The sequence below is a fragment of the Miscanthus floridulus genome, chromosome 2, assembly GCF_019320115.1.
Source record: "Miscanthus floridulus cultivar M001 chromosome 2, ASM1932011v1, whole genome shotgun sequence".
In the NCBI taxonomy this organism is placed as follows: Eukaryota; Viridiplantae; Streptophyta; class Magnoliopsida; order Poales; family Poaceae; genus Miscanthus; species Miscanthus floridulus.
In genome coordinates, this window is record NC_089581.1 from 159,796,320 (window position 1) to 159,803,482 (window position 7,163).

Genomic DNA, 7,163 nt, shown 5'->3' on the forward strand with positions numbered 1-7,163 from the left:
GATAATTTGTTATGCACTTTATTTCTTTTGAGCAACAACTACAATGGACTTGGGATTCCATTTCTTTTGTATGTTCACAGGTAGTTAGCATTGGTTTGTTTTGAATGTGGCTTTTTTTTTAAAAAAACACAAAGGCACACCAACACAAGGGGAGTAGTTCATTCAAGGGCACAATTGCAGAATACAAAGCAGGACGACATAACAGCAGGATACGACATCGCTAAAACTCAACAACACAAAGAAACAGAAAAGATACAACTCTAGGGGAGCAACTAATCTACTTCCTCGAGACAGATGGCTTCACGGCTGCTCTCTTGAAATTCTCTGGCAGGCTTGGGCTGTGTGCATGGAAGGGGAGACTCCACTTCAGAGGCCTCTATGGGAGTGGGTGGTGGTGCTTGAGGCGCTGCCACACTGCTCTCCCTCTCCCACGGATAGATGGGTATCCCCCTCGGAATCGAGGGGTGTTGCCCGTCTAAGGCAGACATCCTCCGTTGGTCTCGAGTGACAAGGTAAGCTTCTCTTAGCTGCTTGGCGTAGCGGTTCCCCGCTTCCCACATGGCTTCAGCGGTGACAGTCTCACGGCTTTCGGCGGCGGCTGTTTCGGTGCGAGCCATGGCAAGGCTCACATGGAGCTTCCTGATGAAGGCCTCCGCCCCTTCGGCTCGAGCGACGCACTTCCTCAACTCAGAGGCCAGCTTCTCATGGTGCTCATCCAAGGCCAACAGATATGTGGCTAGGGACACCACAGTAGGGTCGATTGCTTGCAGAGGGCGTCCTTGCAGAGCCTCTAGGCGTGTCCTCCAGAATGGAGTGTCCTTGTCCGAAGGCGGAAAGAACCTCATGGGGGTATGGGCGAGGGGTCCTACATAGATTTGGCATAGGAGTCGCAGAGCTTTGCGAGCTACCGCTTGATAGGCATCAGGGAAACGAAAACCAATGGTGGTCGTGCTCCAGCCATCAATGCTGGTGGAGTTCTCACTTTTCCCGATGTAGACGATGACCTCACACCGCTCAGTGTCATGCTCTATGAACTCACGACCTTCATACACGGGGACCTCTCGGATTCCCAGCCACTGCGTGGTGGTATACAGAATCTTGGGAAATCCCTTTATGCCTTGGCAGGTGTTGCTAGTCCAGACTCCTTCAGCCATCCCTGCGGGTTGGCTAGGAGGGTTTGTGGGTTGAAGGCAAGGGCACAGTGGCTTCGATGAGGCCATGGGCTTTGGTCAAGGAGGAAGGAACTTTGGTGAGGTGGTTCAATGAGGGGGGATGCTTGGGAAAGGTAGCCGGGGTGGTTCTCATTTTGTAGAGGGCTAGGGCAAGGCTTCTCCGAGAAGCTTCACCTGCCTATAGTGGGGCTATAGCGAAAAAGTGGGGTGCACCATGTGTCTGTAGCGCGTGGTCAGAAAAAGTTGATAGGTGGGGCCTAGCAACAGGGTTTGCCTGACCCAAGAAAAGGGGGTCTGGCATGGGTGCAGAGCGAAGGACCGACCAAAGCCGCAGAAAAAGAGTAGAAAGACGTGGTCCATGATAGGCATGAATTACGGCGGACGCGGCGCACCAAGCCACAGTATAAAGCCAGCTAAAGTGCATAGATGGTGGCATATGAAAGTCGTGGATGCCGCGCACGCAGTTGTTATCCATGCATCCACGATCCTTCCCCACACACTAGTGTCATCGTCTCTGCAGACGCCAATGTCCCCTCTGCACACAACACCACGCGCACCACCGGCCCACGACGCCGCTCGAGCCATCACCTTTGTCCCCCACAAGGCCGCCAATGGCGCCGTCCTCTATGCACCACACAGTTGTACCTTCTGCATTCCACAGCACTGCTATGTGGCAGCGCTTGAGTCATGACCTCCGTGCCTAAAAAGGATGGTGCTGTTGTCCCCTCCATGAAGCCAGTTCCTTCAAAATGATGCCAGTTAGTGGCGCCGTTGATGGCACGCACCCGATCCCTTGGCCCTGCCATCAAGCTCCTATAAAACGCCCCCTCGGCTGCCTCTTCGATCACCGCAAGACACCCTACCATCAACACTAATCACCCACATAAAGACATGAAGTTTTAACCAGTTCCAACAATTGAAGAAGAAGCCTAGCGTAAGGGTTGCAAGCCATAGAGCACCTAAGAAGACATCAACAAGAAGGTGGAGTACACTGCGGGAAGGAAGAAGTGGATACGCTCAACATGTGCCTAGATGAAGAAGAACTCGCCATCACCATCTTTGCCTTCCTAATCCCTCCTCTAGTGGGTGCAATAATACTGTATATCCTTGTAATGCGCCCGTTACCATATGGGAAGCCCTAGCTGCCCATGTAATCAAGAAGCATGCAATAAGAATCCTACGATTTATGTTGGCAACTAGGACATTTTGAGATTTTGTAGTTCAAATCCTCAAAAAGGGGAAAACAAAATATGGCATGGCCATTGCTGCCAACGCTTCGTTGTAGGCGATGTGTTTGGTATGCAAAATCTTAGGAAACATGGCAAGCAAAGATATGCAACACATTTTGTAGCATCTTGGTAAAAAACTGACCTACTTGGTACACTAAGTGTTGGGAAAATATGGAGTTGTAAAGGAACTTAGAGTGTTGGTTGGCACTAAATGATGCCTATTTTAGGGCAATAAATTAGTACCATCTTATTGGAAAAACGATTGATGGAGTTGGACTCAAACAATTAACACACAAATTCAACACACAACATTAGGTGTGACTATGCTATAGGTGGAAAGAGTACCAATTACATCATTCTCCACAGTGGAAGACGTCTACACAAAACTAATGAAGTGGGGGGCTCAAACAGGTAACTCTAATAGTGCCAAAGCATTACAATACGCTGGACTACATATTAGGCGGACATCAAATGCACTACACTATGGGTACATTTTATTACTTGTACAATAACCCTTAAGGGGATACATTTGGACCGTATTAGATTCATTCCCTGAGAGGCGATGTGGCCACTCAGATCATGCTTCAGCCTGAGGAACACTTTGGAAGGATGGCATGAGAGCAGGCAGCATCCCCTGGCAATGGCTGAGTGGGTGCAAGGACCCCTTGATCACCTGACTCCTTATTAGAATTTGCTTGCGAGGCTTTAGCCGGGGAAGACACAGGTGGCCCATGCACAATCGCTGCTTGGATTCTTTCCACTGGTGCAACTGGGATTCCTTCTAGTATGGGGCACTCCCTCTCTTGCAAAGCGAGGGCCCTTCTTTTCTTCTTAGTGACAAGGTACAAATCCTTCAACTGTTGAGTATGTCGGTCTTCGGCCTGCTTGAGGGCTTCAATTGATGCAGCTTCTTGGCTCTCTGCTCTAGCTGCCTGTGCCTTAGCCTCCGCAAGCTGCACTTCAAGGTTTCTGATTTGCTTCTCAGCACCCTCTGCTCTACGAATGCACTTTCTGAGCTTGGTAGCCTGCCTATCATACTGCTTATCTAGGGAAAGCAAATAGTTAGACATGAACGCCATAGTTGGGTCACCTTGTTGTAATTCAAGCCCTTGGAGGGTCCTCATTCGAGCTTCCCATATAGGGCTTCTCCTTACCAAAGGGGGAAAGAATCTCATTGGTGTTTGACATATCTGCCTCTCATAAATTTGGCATAGGTACCTCAAAGCCTTGCGAGCGGCAACTTGGTAAGTGTCCTTGAACCGGAACCCCGTGGTAGACACTACCCATGGTATTGTGTTAGGAAAATCCTTACTTGCTCCGACGTAGACGCTCACCTCACACCGCTTGGTGCCATGCTGCTCATATTCCCTGCCAACGTATTCTGGGTGGTCCATAATACCTAGCCTGGTCATTGTTGCATATAGAAGCTTCGGGAAACCAGCCGTGTTCAGGCAGTAGCTAGTGGTCCAGTCTTCCTCCGCCATCTGCAAGGCAAAGAAGGGGATGTCATGTTTTGAACATATATGAAATGGTAGGATTTATGTAAATATGGTTATACCTCTCACCTTGTTAACGCCAGTGGACAAGAGGAAGGGCGTCTTATACTTGTAGCGAGTCGTTTATTTTATGAGATCATATAAAGGGGGAAAGAGCAATGGGGCTTGATAGAAAAGGCAGATCAGTTAAGGCATGGTTCGAAGTTTGAGGAATTCATCTTTCGGCACCTTATTTTTATAGGGACAGGAATAACACTGTATGCGGTAACACAAAGATCTTATTTAATGTGGGGGGCTATTTCGTCGATGTGGGTGCCTCTGTGAAGTAGGATGGGCGGTGGTGAGGTGACGTTTTTGGAAGTGGTTGTTGGGCACCTAAGGGCGTCTCCAACATCTAGCTATTTGGCTACCTACTATGATGCGGGCAGGGGGAAAATAAGAGAGGGAGTAATCACTAGTAACGAACAAATAGATGAGAGTGAAGCATGTAAGTCTGCTATTACAAGAATGTATAAAATAATCTTCGATCTTTTCTCTCGCCTATGTAGCTAGCACTATTGTGGATGTCCTAAGGGGCATGCTCCACCAGGCATGGGCATGAAGCGACCATTGCCTAGGCATTTAAGTGTTTATATACTCATGGTTACCCTACATAGGACAGGCGTGCTCAAGGCTTTGATGGGCACGTATTTTTTTGCTTGGTTGGCAAGGACACGAGGACATGTTTTGTAGGCGTGCTCAACGCTTTGACGGGCAGGCCTTTTGTTGCCTGGTTGGCAAGGACAGAAGGACATGGCTTGTGGTCCATAACCTAAGGATGTTATTTATTGTGGAGGGCTTTTGCACCGATATGAGTGGCATCGTGGAACCTGTTCGCTTTTGCTGAAACTAAGCGCTGATTTACTGTAGTTGCTGATTTGTTGTGAGAGAAAAATATTGTTCTGTGGCTGAAAATAAGCCGGCTTATAGAGCAGCCGAACAGGCCGGTGAAGTGTGATGGACGGTGGTGAGGTGACATATGTGGCGGTGGTTGTTGGGCACCTAGGGCATGCTTCATTAGTCATGGGCGTGCGCCGACCTTTGTCTAGGCATTTAAGGGCCTGTCACGTTGATGGTCACCCTACATAGGGGACAAACATGCTTGATGCTTGATGGGTACACCCTTTGTCGCATGGATGGCAAAGAGGCAGCGACAGGCTCTGTGGTTCATGGTCATGCCTTTAGTGGCTTGGACGGCAACGAGGTGACAACATGGTGGTGGCTGTCGTGTAGATGCCCATATACCATTTATTTACCCTCCCATTGTGCTGTTAGGACTGTGTATGCTATGCTACTTAATAAACTCCCTATTATCGCTATAGTTATTTTGAACCATTGGTCATACAACAGTGCTTTTGTTTCAGAATAGGTCAGCGTTAGAAGAAAATTAATATTTATTTTTTTTGAAGCAAACAAGGCGAGTAATATTTTAAATTTTGCAACAACTTTGTTTCCTAACATTAATGCATAACTTACTTAAACAAATACAATCTGTGTTGTGTTTATTGCAATTAAGTGTAGTCTGAATTTTTATGCTGACATCTATATAGACCTTTAAGGCCCCCTTTGGATGGCATGAGAAATAGAGGATAGGAATAGGGGAAATGTAGGATTGAAGGTGGCATGTTGTGTGAATCTTATGGAATGAATCCTATAGGAATTTATCCTACCGTGCCTTTGGTTCACAGGCAGCTCTTCTCTCGGCTGCTATCTATATCTATACCTAATAATAAAGAGAGAAAATTTTCACCCATTTTTTTCGTCTATCCATTTTTTCGGTCCGCCTCCGACTAACTACCAGCATCACTCTTTCTATTAGCTCACTTACTTAGTTTAGAGATGCAAAAACCTTATATTTACACAAGTCATATTATTTACACAACTCATATGTCATATTTTCATATCACGTGACATATCACAATAGTCGCATATTTAAGTTCAGTCAAACTTCTATTAATTTTCAATACGAGATTAATCTTTTATTGCGCTAACTTTATCGTGGGCTTTAAAATTTAAATAATTTAATTCGGCCCAATTACATGATATATCAATTTTCTGTTTCAATTCTCTCTTTCCATTTCGTTTCCACCACCCCCTGCGTGGTTCTGTATGTAATAAATAATCTAATTTGTATCTAACTCGGAGTCATTTTTTCTGGTATAGATTTCTTTTTTTTTCCGTTTCCACCTCCCCCGTGCGTGGTTCTATATACTTTTCTTTCTTTTTTTCCTCTTTCTTATAAATAAAATAACAAATGTCAAATACAGTACCGTAGATTTGTGAAAGGCTTAAACGATTCGGATGTCTACAGCTGCACGCCCCGACTGCAAAGTTGGTGATTTATGTTTTTGTTTTTTTTCCACATATTAGTTCTTTTACTACGTTAAACAACATTTTTTTTCTAAACGTTGCAACACGCATCTATATCTATACCTAATCTATACCTAATAATAAAGCGAGGAAATTTCTTCCGGTCCAATCATTTTTTTTATCTGTTTGCTTCTCCCTCGATTGTATTTTTTTTGTCTGTTTGCCTCTCCCTCGATTGTGTCCTCTACTTTGCTACTTGCGAGCGTTCTCAGGCGTGAGGGCGTGAGGCGACCCCGTGTTCCATCGTCTCTGATCGAGATTAGAATAGGGATAGATCGGGAAGTTGGGAAAATCTCCTCCCTCCCGTACTCGCGTGGGCAGTGCATGGACGCACCAGGTAACCAGGCCACCAAGGTTACTTGCCATGTGGGCCACCTCACGTGGGCCGTCAAGATGCATTCCATATCTTGGTCGCATATATTCCTTAATTTCTGCTTTATACAGTACAAGATGTTTATACATATGTGCTAGTATTAAAAAAAAAACTATTTCCTCTCCTGCGCCCCAAATCCGCGCCCTCTCTCGGTTTTCTCTCCCAGCGACGCGCAGGCGGAAGGCGGCGCCCCACCTCCGCACAGCCCCCCGCCCCACCCCCGCGGCGGATCCGGCATCGGCGGACGACGGCGCCCCACCCCGCGGCGGATCCGGCGTCGGCGGACGGCGGCGCCCCACCCCCGCGGCGGATCCGGCGTCGGCGGACGGCGGCGCCCCACCCCCGCGGTGGATCCGGCACCGACGGGTCTGCCACCGGCGGAGCTACGGCGGACGGCGGTGCCTCCCCTCCGCCCCGGCGTGCTCCTCCTCTGTCTCCCTCTCCCGGGCGACCACCTCCCCGGCGTGCTCCTCCCACCGACGGG